Source organism: Martes martes (assembly GCF_963455335.1).
Source record: "Martes martes genome assembly, chromosome: 12".
Lineage (NCBI taxonomy): Eukaryota > Metazoa > Chordata > Mammalia > Carnivora > Mustelidae > Martes > Martes martes.
Window position 1 is genome coordinate 87,985,758 of NC_137900.1, and position 15,338 is coordinate 88,001,095.

At 46.7% G+C, this 15,338-nt stretch overlaps 1 protein-coding gene across 4 annotated transcripts in view; it reads left to right on the forward strand.

The window, feature by feature from the left end:
• The window catches only part of RALGPS1 (Ral GEF with PH domain and SH3 binding motif 1), a 269,662-nt gene that overhangs the window by 24,222 nt on the left and 230,102 nt on the right, over nt 1-15,338 (forward strand). For 3 of the 4 annotated variants that reach the window (XM_080820440.1, XM_080820442.1, XM_080820443.1), the window contains exon 2: nt 6,751-6,829. The exons of the other annotated variant lie outside the window; for it this stretch is intronic. The gene's annotated coding sequence lies outside the window, so the exon portion shown is untranslated. The remainder of the gene's footprint in view (nt 1-6,750; nt 6,830-15,338) is intronic. 4 annotated transcript variants of the gene reach the window in all.

Genomic DNA, 15,338 nt, shown 5'->3' on the forward strand with positions numbered 1-15,338 from the left:
TTTTAAAATCCTTCTTTAATTTCCTGGTTGACCCATTCATTCTTTAGTAAGATGGTCTTTAGCCTCCATTTATTAGTGTTCTTTCCAAATTTCCTTTTGTAATTGAGCTCTAGTTTCAAAGCACTGCAGTACAAAAATAGGCAGGGAATGATGCAGATCTTTTGGTACCAGTTGAGACCTGATTTGTGACCCAGGATGTGATCTATTCTGGAGAATGTTCCATGTGCACTCAAGAAGGATATGTATTCTGTTGCTTTAGGATGGAATGTTCTGAATATATCTGTGAAGTCCATCTGGTCCAGTGTGTCATTCAAAGCCCTTGTTTCCTTGTTGATCTTCTGCTTAGATGATCTGTCCATTGCAATGAGTGGGGTGTTAAAGTCCCCTATTATTACTACTATTATCGATGTGTTTCTTTAATTTTGTTATTAATGGGCATATATAATAGGCTGCTCCCATGTTAGGGGAATAAATATTTATAATTGTTAGATCTTCTGGTTGGATAGACCCCTTAATTATGATATAGTGTCCTTTCTCATCTCTTATTACAGTCTTTGGTTTAAAATCTAATTTGTCTGATATAAGGATTGCCACCCTAGCTTTCTTTTGATGTCCATTAGCATGATAAATGGTTTTCCATCCCCTCACCTTAAGTCTGGAGGTTTCCTTGGGTCTAAAATGAGTCTCTTTCAGACAGCATATCGATGGAACTTGCTTTTTTTTTTTTTTTTTTTAAATCTAAACTGGTACACTGTGTCTTTTGATTGGGGCAGTTAGCCCATTTCATTCCAAGTAACTATTGAAAGGTATGAATTTAGTGCCATTGTATTACCTGTAAAATGACTGTTCCTGTATATTGTCTGTGTTCCTTTCTGGTCTGTGGTACTTTGGGGCTCTCTTTTTGCTTAAAGGATCCCTTTTAATATTTCTTGTAGGGCTGGTTTGGTGGTCACAGGTTCTTTTAGTTTCTGTTTATCATGGAAGCTTTTTATTACTCTTTCTATTTTGAATGACATCCTAGCTGGATAAAGTATTCTTGGCTGCGTACTTTTCTCATTTAGCACCTTGAATGTATCATGCCAGTCTTTTCAGGCCTTCCAGGTCTTTGTGGATAGGTCTGCTGCCAGTCTAATGTTTCTACCCTTGTAGGTTACAGATATGTTGTCCTGAGCTGCTTTCAGGATTTTCTCTTTGTCTGAGATTTGTAGGTCTCACTATTATATGTTGGGGTTTTGGTTTATTTTTATTGATTTTGAGGGGAGTTCTCTGTGCCTCCTGGACTTAGATGCCTGTTTCCTTCCCCAGATTAGGGAAGTTCTCCACTGTAATTTGCTCCAATGTACCTTTTGCCCCTCTCTTTCCTCTTCTTCTAGGATCCAAATTATTCTCGTATTGTTTTGCTTTATGGTGTCTCTTACCTCTCGAATTCTTCCCTCATGATTCAGTAGTTGTTTATCTTTTTTTCTCAGCTTCTTTATGCTCCATCATTTTGTCTAATATATCACTATTTTTCTTTTCTGCCTCATTTATCCTAGCAGTCAGAGCCTCCATTTTTTATTACATCTCATTAATAGCCTTTTTTTATTTCAACTTGGTTAGATTTTAGTTCCTTTATTTCTCCAGTGAGGGATTTTCTAGTGTCTTCTGCTTTTTTCAAGCCCATCTAGTATCTTTATAATTGTTATTCTGAACTCTTATTCTGACATCTTACTTACATCCATACTGACTAGGTCCCTGGCAGTCAGTAGTGCCTCTTGTTCTCTTTTTTGCGGTGTGTTTTCCCATCTTGTGGTTTTCGCAGAAAGTTGTCATTTTTCTGTTTGTAGAGTTGCAGCTATTCTTTTCTTTCACCTCTGGTTGAGTTCACGGGTGTTCAGAGTGATTTGATAGCTATTTAGCTGAATTCCTGGGACCAGAGGAAAGGTCTCCTACTCCACTATCTTGGACTCATCCTCCTCTTTTCTTTATTACTAAATGTTAATTGTAGAAAAGTAAAAAAAAAAAAAAAAAAAAAAGATGGTCCAAAAAAATTAAAAAGCAGCCATTATCCCTTTTTTCTTTTTTTTTATTGTTGAAATACAGTTGACATACAATGTTGTATTAGTTTCAGGTGTATAACATAGTGATTAGTGATTTGCCAAGTCTATACATTACTCAGTGCTCATCATGATAAATGTAATTACCATCTGTCATGATACATTATGATTATAGTTATTATTGAATCTATTCCCTGTGCTGTACTTTTTATCTCTGTAACTTATTTATTTATTTTTTTAAAGGATCCTATTTATTTATTTGATAGTGGGAGAGGGAACATAAGTAGGGGGCATGGGAGAGGGAGAAGCAGGCTTCCAGCTGAGCAGGGAGCCCTACACGGGGCTTGATCCCAGAACCCTGGGATCATAACCTGAGCCAAAGGCAGCCGCTTAACAGCTGAGCCACCCAGGCAGCCCTGTAACTTATTTTATTTAATACTTATTTAATACTGGTACAGTACTTTGTACCTCTTAATCCCCCTTATCTATTTTGCTTGTCACCCACCCACTTCCCCTCTGGCAACCATCAGTTTTCTGTATTTAAGAGTCTGGTTTCTTTCGTTTCGTTTTTTAGGTTCTCCTTGTAAGCAAAATCATATTGTATTAGTTTTTCTCTAATTTCACTTAGCATGATATCCTCTAGGTCCACCCATGTTGTCACAGGTGGCAAGATCCCATTCTCTTTTATAGATGAATAATATTCCATTGTGTATATATGTATGCTCTATTTTCTTTATCCATTCTTCTATCAGTGGACAGTTGAGCTGTTTCCATGTCTTGGCTATTGTAAATTATGCTGCAACAAACATATGGGTGTATGTATCTTCTTTAATTAGTGTTTTTGTTTTCTTTGGGTAAATACCCAGTAGTAGAATTACTGGATCATATGGTATTTCTATTTTTAATTGTTTGAGGAACCTCCATAAGTGTTTTCTTTTCCACAGTGGCTGCATCAATTTACATTCCTATCAGCAGTGAACAAGGGCTTGCTTTTCTCCATATCCTTGCCAACACTTGTTATTTCCTGTCTTTTTGATACTAGCTATTCTGACAGGTGTGAGGTGATATCTCGTTGTGGTTTGGATTTGTATTTCCCTCATGATGAGTGATGTTGAGCATCTTTTCATGTGTGTGTTGACCATTTGTATATTTTCTTTCTCTTTTAATTTAATTTAATTTAACTTATTTATTTGACAGAGAGATCACAAGTAGGCAGAGAGGCAGGCAGAGAGAGAGGAGGAAGCAGGCTCCCCATTGAGCAGAGAGCCTAACGTGGGGCTCGATCCCAGGACCCTGAGATCATGACCTGAGCCGAAGGCAGAAGCCCAACCCACTGAGCCACCCAGGTGCCCCTCCCTTTCACCTCTTTACCCAGGCCCCCATCCTCACCTCTGGTCTGGCAACCACCAGTTTGTTCTTTGTATTTAAGAGTTTGGGTGTTTTGTTTTGTCTTGTTTTAAGATTCTGTATATAAGTAGAATCATATGGTATTTATCTTTCTCTGTCTGGCTTATTTCACTTAGCATAATAATACCCTCTGTGTCCATCCATGTTGTTGCAAATGGCAAGATTTTTTTCTTTTTTATCAGCCATCATCTTCTTACTAATGTTTGGGGTATATATATGTCTTGACTTTTTCTATGTGTCTGTCTCAAAGTTGGACTGATAGACCATTTTAGGCTGCTTTTCCTGTCATGAGCTGAGTGTTTGGATGGGCATAGTCCATGGGCATAGTCCAGAAGCATGTTCTTTTATTAGTGCTGTAGCCTCTTGTTATGTTGGAAACAGTATTTCTCTGCAAATGGAAACAGTACCTATTTTGAAGTCCAAAGACCTGAGATCCTGCTCTGACTCCCCTTAGGTTTGTGAGCTTGAGAGAGGCACTTGATTTCACTCTCCCCATCTTTACAAGGAACTGTAATACTTACTTTGTGATATCTTATCCGCCAGGGTGGTTAAAATGAAAACAAAAACAAAACCATATCACGTGCTGGAGAGGATGTGGAGCAGCCAGAACTCACATGCCCTGCTGGCAGGAGCGTAAACTGCGTCAGTCACGTGGGTAGACGATCCTCTCCTGAAGCTGAACATACACTTACTTACGACCTAGCAATTCCACTCCAGCATGTCAACCCTATAGAAAGGCATACGAAAGTGTACCAAATGTCTTTCTCAAGAATGTTTGGAGCAGCACCAATCATAGGCCAGGCTGGAAAATCCCGGTGTCCATCAGCAGTAGAATGGACACATACATGTGGTAAACTCCCACTGTGGACAGCTGTAATCAGTAAGAGTTAATGAATAACAATTCAATGAAAAAATCAGGATGAATGTCCCAGGTACGGTATTCATTCAGACACAAAGATTATAAACTCTATGATCCCATTCATTTAAGGTTTGAACAGAACTCATCTACGCTGTTAGAAATGAGAATAGTGGCTATCCTTGGGGGGTGGGAAGTGGTAGAAGGGGATGCAGTGGTTTCTGGAGGGGGGTGGCTTGTGATATTCTTTCTCTCTGGCTGGCTGCTGGGTGCATGTATTCACTCTGAGAATTCTTGGATGTGTGCACTCACACTGTGTGCACTTTTCTGTATGTATATTGCACATCTGTAGAAAGTGTGTTTAAGTAGGCTCCATGCCTAGTGTGGAGCCTGAGATCAAATTGCATGTGCTACTAACTGAGCCAGCCAGGTGCCCCTGTAGAACGTGTATTTAAAACATTGACAAAGGGGTGCCTGGGTGGCTCAGGCAGTTAAGTATCTGCCTTTGACTCAGGTCATGATCTCAGGGTCCTGGAATCAAGCCCCGTGTAGGGCTCCCTGCTCATTGGCAAACTTGCTTCTCCCTCTTCCTCTGCCCCTCCCCCAGCTCATGCGCACGCATGCTCTCTCTCTCTCTCCCTCTCTCCCTCTCTTTTTCAAATAAATAAAATCTTAAAAAAAAAAAAACACTGGGGGCGCCTGGGTGGCTCAGTGGGTTAAAGCCTCTGCCTTCGGCTCAGGTTATGCTCCCAGGGTCCTGGGATCGAGCCCCACATCGGGCTCTCTGCTCAGTGGGGAGCCTGCTTCCCCCTCTCTCTCTGCCTGCTTCTCTGCCTACTTGTGATCTCCGTCTGTCAAATAAAAAAATAAAATCTTAAAAAAAAAAAACACTGGAAAAAGGAAGCGTATGAGTCACATGCTCCTATTAAAACTTAATTAATGAGAATGAAGGTTTTTTGTACTGTTGGTGAATAATGTAAAATAATCATTTTACCTTATTTATTTCATCTTTATTGCTGTAATCATTTCTTTTATAATGTATGGAACACTTTGGTACATTAGAATGTATGTTTAACTTACAAATAAACGTATGTATTTTAGAGGTGTTGGCTTAATAATTCTCAGCTGTTGGTAGTGAAGGGTCAGGAAGTTTGGTGAGCCGCGGCTCGGGCTCATAACAAGGGGGCAGCCCGAGCAGAGCCTGGCTGCGGGAAGCAGGTGGGTAACAGGTGGGTGAGTGGTGAGCCTCAAGCAGTTCAGTGGGTGTTCTGTGTTTGGGTTGGTTTCCTTGTTGCTGCAGCGTAAAGTGTGAGACACAGGAGGTGGCAGTGAAGCTGGGCCCAGGCCTCCAGGGGCAAGGGCTGCGGGGAAGCTCTGAAAGGTGAGAGGACAAAAGCAGTGGAGGAGGCCAGAGAGACTAAGGGGATAGGAGGAGTCTCCAGAAAGAGGGCCTAGTGAACTATGTTAAAAGCTACCAAGAGGTGGGAGAGCCTGAGGCCAGGAGCCTCAGCAAATTGGGAGGTCTTGGTGGCCTGGGAGGGAGCAGCACCACTGCTTAGGTAGAGTGTTACCCAGTGGCTGGTAGTGAGGGGGTGCGGTACTGACGGGGTCGGGGTGTCTGATGGGAAACAGCCTGGAGTTCAAGGGTCAGAGCTCTTTTGAAGACTGAGGAGGACGGCAGGTGTTCTCAGGTAGAGGGCAGGACCAAGAGAGTGGAAGAGATTGGGGTTACCGGGAAGGGGGTTGCTGAGCCCCAGACCCAGGCCAGGGGTTGGCTCTGGGTCACAGGCGGCTAGCTGCCTCTCTCAGAGGTGGGAGCAGAGGACCTGGAGAAGATACAGAAACGTTTAGGGTAAAAGAGGGGCCCAGGAGAGCTGAAGTCAACTTTCCTCTGAAGGAGGTGGTGCAGCCACTCAGCTGGGTGAGGAGTGAGGTGGAGGTGTGGAGAGAGGGAGTGCTTTGGAGGACAGAAAACAACGGGGGGACCTTTTCAGTGCCCCCCTCCCCGTGCAGGATGCTCCTTTGTGTCAGTGGGTCACTGAGAGGCTGCCTCTGCGTTGGGGCCTGCCAGACACTCCCTCCCTTGTCACACGCACTCTTGTTTCAACAGCCGTGTGCTCTGAGGGCAGGGGTGTTTGTTTCTGGGCACTGTGGAGTCCCTTTCCTGCTGGGTAGTGCCCGAGGCCATGGCTGGTACTTCAGGCCTGCCAGAGTGCATTTTCCCACCGAAGAAGTTGAGTTGATTTTGATACATTTAGGACAGGCTCTGCTACCTGGTAGGCTAGTGGTGGTATCAAATATTGATCTATGGGAAAAGTATTTGACATTTCAAAGAACAGGCTGAAATCCGATCTTAGCTAACGTTGGTCTGACCTTGCTGAGCTTTTGAAAAACAAGTCTTACGGTATGGAAACATCGAAGTCAACGGAGTTATTCCTCCTACTTTTACAGTGGCTACTGTTTGGAAAGCGACGTGCTGGGATGGTATATCCTCTTGGCCTGGGATTATGAAGCCCATCATGTATTCCTGGTAAGTTGGTTTATGGACCTTAGTGAGATGCACTTTCTTGGGCTTAGGGCCGTGAGGGACAGGCGCCGGAAGGGGCGCAGCGGGACCGGCGATTGGGGGCCGTGCAGCCAGAGAAAGCTCGTGCCCGATGGTATCGGCGGGGCTGGGGAGCTGCAGCCTGGCTTTCGGGGGCCAGGCGTCCTCAGCCGGGTGTGCAGAGGTGTTTCAGGGATTCCTCTGCAGATGAAATGCTGAGGTTTCCTCCGCTGGTTCTTGTATCAAGGGCTTTCCCTTTCTTCCTCCACCTCCTACTTGTGCAAAACCTCTTGTGCTACCCTGTCTGTTCCGCTCCTTTGCTTCTGGTGGTCAGAAGGCAGACGTTCTGTGTCTCACTCCCCAATAGCTGGGGTGACCTCCTTTCTCTCAACCTCGGTCAGGTCCCCGTCCCTCCCTGCACACACCTGTCCTCTTTCCAGTTCAGCTGCCCGTGCCGCTTTCACTCTCCTTGCCTCAGACCTTCCTTCACCAGAAAGGCCAGCTCTTGTGTGAGGTGCTTGGCCATGGGAGGAAGGCGGAAGCCCAAATGAGATGTGGTCATTGTCTTCAAGAGACTTCACCCTACAGGTCAACCTCTTGTCCTACCCTTTCTTGCTCCCTGAGAGTCTGTGCATCCTCTCTGGCACCTCTTCTGAGAATGTTTTTCTGCATTACCCAGCTGCTGGAGAGCTCTTTTTCATTTCATTTCATTATTTTTATTTATTTTTTTATTTTATTGAAATATTTTGTTTATTTGAGAGAGAATGAGAGACATAGAGAGAGAGAGAGAGAAAGTGCACACAAGCCAGCGAAGAGGCGGAGGGAGGGAGAAATAGACTCCTGGCTGAGCAGGGAGCCCGATGTGTAACTTGATCCCAGAACCTTGAGATCATGACCCAAGCTGAAGGCAGAGGCTCAACCAACAGAGCCACACAGGTGCCCCTATTTTATTTAGTCAAGACTTTATTTGAGAGAGAGAGCAAGTGTGTGCATGAGCAGGGGGAGTGGCAGGCAGAAGGAGAGGGAGAAGCAGACTCCCCACAGAGCAGGGAGCCTGATGTGGGGCTCCATCCCAGGACCCTGAGATCATGACCTGAGCCAAAGGCTCTCTCTCAAATAAATAAATACAATCTTAGAAAAAAATCTTTTTCAGATTCTTCTAGTAGCCTTACCCCTCCGTCAAACCATTATCATGAAAGAGGCAGAAGGTGAAGTTTCTGATGCTTTCCTGCTAGGGATTCAGTCTTCCTTGAAGTTGCATGATTAACTACAAAGTAAGCAGTTCACGTAGTGCTTAGTAGGAGCACTTTCCCTGAAACTTACTACTGGTGGGACTGGTTCCCTTAAGGAGGATGCTAGAGACAACTGCTGGTTTAGAAGTGGGAGCACACGATAAAAGAGATTCAGAGAAAAGTGATTTCCATGAAGTCACACAGCAAGTTAGTGGCAGAGCTGGGATTGGACTCCCTGTCTGTGCTCTTGGGTCTGATTAGAACTGGATTCCGGGATGAGGTGCCTGGCTGGGTCAGTCGGAAGAGCACGCGACTCTTGATCTTGGCATTGTGAATTTGAGCCTCAGGCTGGGTGTAGAGATTACTTAAAAATAAATTTTAAAAAATAAACTTAAAAAAAATTAAAAGAAAAAAGACAAAAAAAAAAGTGGAACTGGATTTCAGGGGAAAGGCTGTGATTGCCCACTTGTGGTTCATGGGCGATCTGGGCAGGATTGCGCCCCGCCTCTGCCTGTGGGAGAGGACTCCTCTTTCCCATCCTCGCCTGGGTGGGGACCAAAGGGCAGAGGATCCCTCCCTGCTACTCAGCGGGAAGATCCCGTTCACCAGTGTATTTCCCTTGAGGTCTCTTGAACAGAGGCTCTCAGGCTGTTGGGGCCCTGAGGCTTGCTGCGCTGCAGGGGCCCAGGCTGTCTGCAACGAACGGGGCTACAGCAACCCGTGTCCTTCCACAGGCGGAGACAAATGACGACACATGTTCGGGGACTTAGTCGTAAAAAGGAAGGAAGCCAAACTTCACACTTGGAACAGTAGCTTCTTTGAGGCAGGATGAATGGGACGGACGCCTTCAGAACTTTAATTCACAAGAACTTTAATTCACTTTAATTCACTCCCAAAGGGGTGGGACAGGAGTGTGCCAGAGGCTCTTCTGGGACGAAAAAACGTGGCTTTTAAACTCAGAGATCGGTAGAAGTTGAAATTAGTGATTTGGGAGGCCCAAGAGAAGAAATGCCTCACAACCCAGAACAATGATACAAAGAAATGGAAATAATGCATTAACAGGTGAGACGCTTAGAGGCCTTAGCCAGGAGTCCGGCTGGGGGCCAGTAGAATAGAAAATTCCAGAAGGAGAAAAAGGAACAGATGAAGGCGTAATAGAAAACCAGTAGAGGGAAATTTCAGTGAACGAAAGACGTGGTTCTTCAGACTCTGGATTCATCCGGTTCACAGTGAAGCCGACACTTAACCTGTTTTCTGGTAAAATTCCTAAACTCCAAGAAGAAAGAGAAAAATCTTAAAATTTTGTACAGAGAAAGCAGGTTTTCAAAAGAAAGAGAATTAGATTCTCATTGGGCTACCCACATGTGACCCTGGATGTGGGAAGGCTGTGGACCGGTGTCTGCAGACTGTGCAAGGAGAGGGGCCGCGGGCCTCCATACACCTAGCCCAGAAGCCACCCAGAAAGGCGTTTCAGACACGTGGCGGTGTAAAACATACAGTGTCTGTTCAGTGCAGCTGAGAAAATGCCCGGTCAAGTTCTCCAGTGGAAGGACAGTGAAAGCAGGGCAGAGATGGTGAGACCAGGCAAGAGCGCAGGAAGCAGTGGGGAGTGGTGTGCCTGTCACGCGCACGCTTTTATCTTGGGGGCTGGTGCTGCTGCGAGGTGGTTTTTGTCGTGTTGAGTTCATAGTAAGCTGAAAATAAAAGTTCTAAACCACGTTTGCAAAACCTCAGGCTTGGGAGAAGGGCTGAGAGTGGGGAAGGAAGCGGTCCACTCTTCGGACACTAATTAAACAGAGCAGGTGAAACGTAGAGGCGTAGTTGTTTACTTGTGTTCTGGAAGGAAAAATGTTCAGTTTTGACTTTTGGGGATCAGAAAGTATATTAGGATGAGATTAGGTTGCATATAGTAGATATGCCGTGTATAACAATGACATAAACAATAAGGTTTTGTATGTTTTCATCTCATGAAAAAGTAAAGAGGTGGACAGTGCTCGGGAAAGAGTTCGTGAGCTCTGGAGCCCGTGGGCCAGCTCCTGACACAGCTTGCATGACCCTCTTACTGGAGGTCTTGGAGAGGTAGCTGAGTGTTGCCAGAGCTGTGGTGGTTGGGGAAGGAAGATGAACACGTGATTCAGGACAGCTGTGACGAGTGCCACGGAGGAGGAGGAAGACATAATAGAGGGGGTCACAGAAGGGTTCCTGGAGGAAGTAACGTCTGAAATGAGACTGGAAAGGAGAGCAGGAAGGAGCCAGGAGAAGAGGAGGGAGAAGGATGCTTTCACGGCCCCTGTTGACACCCGGCTGTGAGAGACAGCAGGATAGGCTTGGCCACCGGTGAGCTCCAGAAACAGTTTGGCACCTGTTCTTGTCTGCACATCTGTCCTTCAGTGGCTGGATGCCACATCCACGGGGCCGGCAGGGGGACCCACACTCCCCCATAGAACGTGCTCCCCCACAGGTGGGTTTGGTACCTCCCAGCCCCCTGTTTGCTTCCCTGGTGGGCACCACAGCCCTGCCCACTTGAGAGTGGGTTGGAATGCAAGGAATCAGGGAAGGAAGCACCTGGATAGCAAGGATAGGACGTGATGTTCAGATGAAGCCATTACTGGTTGGGCGTGTTGAAGGTGTCCGTAGGGAGCCCGGGAGCGATCCCGGCTAGAGGGATTGTTAAGGTGAGGCTGCTCCTGGGAGGTAGCTTCCACCGGGTGCTGCCCGAGCTGACCCAGAGCCTGAGCCCAGAGTGTGCTGTGCCCCCACTGTGACCCCCTCTCACTTCTTCCTTCCCTCACGCTCCCCAGTGCTGCAGGAGTGCTTGTACCCGCCGCAGGGCCTTCTCTGCTTGAAGTCCTTTTGTGCAGTCCTTGAGCCTTTTTGGGGGGCAGCAGAACCAGGTGGCTAGGGGTGCTGTTGGAGTGGCTTAAGCGTCGCAGTCTTGCTCTGACCTTGCCCCTTGTCACAGTAGGTTTGGGGAGTTGTTCCTCCATCTTTATTGAGAACGTAGCCGACTGCTGGGTACCGTGCTGGGAGCTGCGGCTCAAATACTGAGAACTTCCTGTGCCAGACACTGTAACAACACTTACCCCACAGGGACGCCTCAGCTCAGGGACTTAATGCCTGTGGAGCCCTGAGATGAGCGCCTGGAACCCCCAGCACTCCCGAGTGCCGGCGGCCGGTGCTGCTTCTCCTCACGACAGCCCCAGGAAGGGGGCACGGAGGGACAACTGAGGCTTAGAGAGACACTTGCCCGCTGTCATGTAGGTGGTAGGTGGCAGAGCTGCATTCCAACCCAGAACGTTGGACTTGCAGGTGCTGTCTCTCGGGGCGAATGAGGTAGCCGTGACTCACCTCACAGAGCTCGTGGCTGAGCGGGGAGATGCCTGGGGAGATTCCCTGTCAGGGTGACAGGTGCGGTGGCGGGCTAAATGGAAGGCACACAGTGGAGCAGCCCTCCATAGACTGAGGACCAGAAGGACAGAGAAGGGACAAGTGTCCCTGGCAGAGCCCTTGGTGTGATTAGTGTCCCCTCCCCATCACCTGGGGGTTATCCCTCCGTCTCCTCTGGGCTTTGGTGAAGAGGCACTGGTTCAGTGGTCTGTGCGCATGCTCAGTGAGTAATCCTTGAGGGCAGGTATGGAATTGCTGGTCCCAGCCAGACTCTTGGGACCTTGTCCCTTAGGAACTCCTACTGGGGAAGACCCTCCTCTCCCACAGACTGAGTGACCTGAAGTTGTCACTCTGAATTCCCAACCTTCTTGGGGACATGTGTGCAGATGGCCTGGTTTTATGGGTCTGTGCCCCCTGACCCACCTCCCCATTTCTGCCCCTCGAGTACATTTGGCTGTCCATAGGACAGCTCCATTGCAGTTACACATAAATGAATGAAACATTGTAAAACTAGGATAGAAAATCCAAGCTAAATAGATCTCGCCATGACCCTGTCACCCCAACAGGTGAAATTGCATTTGTGCTGCCCCTTTTCCTTCTAGTCCCCGTCGACAGGGCAGGTAGGTGGTCTGTACAATTGAGCACCTTGCCTTTTTTCCTTGACATGGCTGGAAATGGCCACCAGGTGGTGCCAAAGCACCGGGCAGCGACTCCACCCTCAGGCTGGACCACCTGGCTGTGAGCCATCCCGGAGAGCTTGTCTGTGGAGGTTCAGTTTTCTCCCTGAACGCTATGCTGCTCCCAGCATTATTTTATCACCTACTTTAAAAGAAATCAAACAATACTGATGTGTACAAAAAGTAGAAAGTGAAAATGCTGTACACTTTAAAAAAAAAAAAGGTATTTGTCAGAAAGAGAGAGAAAACACAAGCAGGGGGAGCAGCAGGCCGAAGCAGTCTCCCCACTGAGCAAGGAGCCCAGCTCAGGACTCGATCCCACGACCCTTAGATCATGACCTGAGCTGAGGGCAGATGCTTAACTGACTGAGCCACCCAGGCGTCCCGAAAGTGCCGTACACTTTTCAGAGGCAATGATACTAACAGTGGAGTGTGTGTCCGCGTTAGTGCACAAGTGTTTGAAAACATGTCCGGATGTCACCTTCTCAGCACTTCTCAGACCTCCGCATTTAAAATCGTAACCCTCGTCCCCCGCTGCCTGGCCCCAAGCCCTGCTTTACTTTTTCCCTCTCTCACCTTCTGCTGACACTCTGTATGTTTCACCATGTGTCTTATGTATTGTCCGCCGCCTCCGCTAGAATGTGGCGGCGACTTCCAGCTTTTCCTTCGCTGCTCTGTGCCCTGCCCCTAGAGCAGTACCCGACTCATACTAGACTTTCAGCCCATCCGTGCTGCGTGAATTAATAGGGGTGGCTGTGTCCTGAGTTGGTGGACATCTTTCTCTGTCTGTAGATACTGATCTATCTTGTCTTTTTAAATGACTGCTTAGGGTGGTTTAAATGAATGTGTCTTGAGTGGATGTGCCCCAGCTGCCCGTACGGAAACACGCTGAAGAGGCTTTCCAGTGTCGTCTTCCCTTCTTTGCAGGTGGTAGTGCAGCCCGTGACCTTGCTGGAACATGTTTTCGCCTTGCCTGTCCGATGATTTCCTTGCCTTGCCCAGACTCGGGGCCAAGTGCTTCACACACAGCATCGCATGTGGTCGCCACACGTACAGGAAAGGTGCTACTGGTAGCGCCTCTCTTTGCAGGTGACAAGCCGGGGCAGAGAGGACAGGCCCCCCAGGCCCAGGCAGCACACCTGCCGAGCGTTGAGCTGGACTCTTGGGGAAGTTCTTTGCATACTAAGGATCTGACTTCATCCTTTCTCATGGGATGTTTCAAACACCCCCCCCCCCGGTGTTTTTATTGTCTTACATCTTTTTCGTGATGTCTTTTCTTATACAGAGTTTTCATTTTTAATATGGTTAAAGCTGCCAGTGGTTTCCTTTGTTTTTCTGGCTTTTGTATCACCCGAGAGAGGACTTCTTCACTCTAAAGTTACTTTAAAAATAATGATTAGTGGGCACCTGGGTGGCTCAGTGGGTTAAAGCCGCTGCCTTCAGCTCAGGTCATGATCCCAGGGTGCTGGGATCGAGCCCCACATCGGGCTCTCTGCTCAGCAGGGAGCCTGCTTCCTCCTCTCTCTGCCTGTCTCTCTGCCTACTTGTGATCTCTGTCTGTCAAATAAATAAATAAAAATCTTTTAAAAAAAATAATGATTAGTGTTTCCTCTGGGATTTTTATGGGGATTTTATGTTTGGTTAAATATTATTCTTACTTTTTTTTTTTATTAAAGATTTTATTTATTTATTTGACAGACAGATCACAAGTAGGCATAGAGGCAGGCAGAGAGAGAAGGGAGGAAGCAGGCTCCCTGCTGAGCAGAGAGCCCGATGTGGGGCTCGATCCCAGGACGCTGGGATCATGACCTGAGCTGAAGGCAGCGGCTTTAACCCACTGAGCCACCCAGGCGCCCCTATTCTTACATTTGATACTGAGTAAGATTTCTTTTTTTTTTTTTTTTTAAAGTTTCTCTTTAAATTCCAGTTAGCTAACAAACAGTGTAATACTAGTTTGAGGTGTACAGTTTAATGATTCACCATATATAAAACCCGTTCCTCATCACCAGCACCTAGTTCACCCCCAGCCACCTCCCCTCTGGTAACCGTCAGTGCATTCTCTCTAGTTAAGAGTCTGTTTTTTGGTTCCCCTCTCTCTCTCTTTCTTTTTCTCTGTGCTCATTTGTTTTTCTTAAGATACTGGTAAGATTTTAGACAAATCCCTCCACCCACAAGTGAATAGTAAATTGTTTCATCAACATTTGTTATGTGACCCATCCTTCCCCAGCATTTGCAATGCTATCTTGACTAGAGGTTAAGTCTCACGTGTACTTAACCCTATGATCTGCACTGTGTTCTGTCCTGCTAATCCGTTCATCTCTCCGTGCCTTCCTGGCAGGACAGGTCACTTCTCATCCAACTGCTTTTTTTCAAAACTCCTTAGCTTCTAAAAATTATTTTTCCAGATGAAATTTTAAATCAATTTGTTGTATTCCAGAATGAATCCCCTTCGGATTTAGAGTGACCTTGCATTTTATTTATAGATCATTTGGGGAGAATTGATGTCTTTACAATATTGTCTCTTTATTCAGAAGAGCAAAACGTCTCTCCTTTGATTTGTCTTTTTTTGTTAGGAAAATATCAAAATTTGCTTCAAATGATTTCTGTACATTTCTTTTTAAGTTTATCTCTAGGTAACGTTTGGTTAGTAGGCTCTCAGTCTGCTGAGTTTTCTAGCCGGGTGTTGTTTGGACAGAAGAGACTGTTGGTTTTGTGGCCAGATGTCTAACTCTCATAGCTTCTCCGCAGTCCAGTTCCATTTGCCTCAAATCTTCTAGGAATTCTGAATTTCTGGTTTGGTGATGTCATCCTTCCCTGTATTTCAACACTGCAACAGATTTCTTATTCTTCTTGATTTTTCATCCCAACAAGATTTGGAGGGGGAAGTCAGCTGTGTGGATCCGGTTCACGGTCTTGGAACTTAGATCTGCTTATATCGTTTGGTGGGAAAATGTCACTTCCTCTGTGCGCTTTGGTCCCCACCTGCGCTCCAGCCCCTGCAGAATTCTCCGTGCAGTATGGAATGAAGACAGCCTCGACCCAAGGATGACGTTCCTCACCTGCCTGCTCCCACCTCATGGGGCGCACTCTTTCTTCCTACTGGGCTGTGTCGTGCCGCTGCCCAGGTGGCTTTCCCTGTCCTCCCGCCAGACCTCGCCCACCCCGCCTTGCTCGCAGGCAACTTCCTTCCCATTTAGG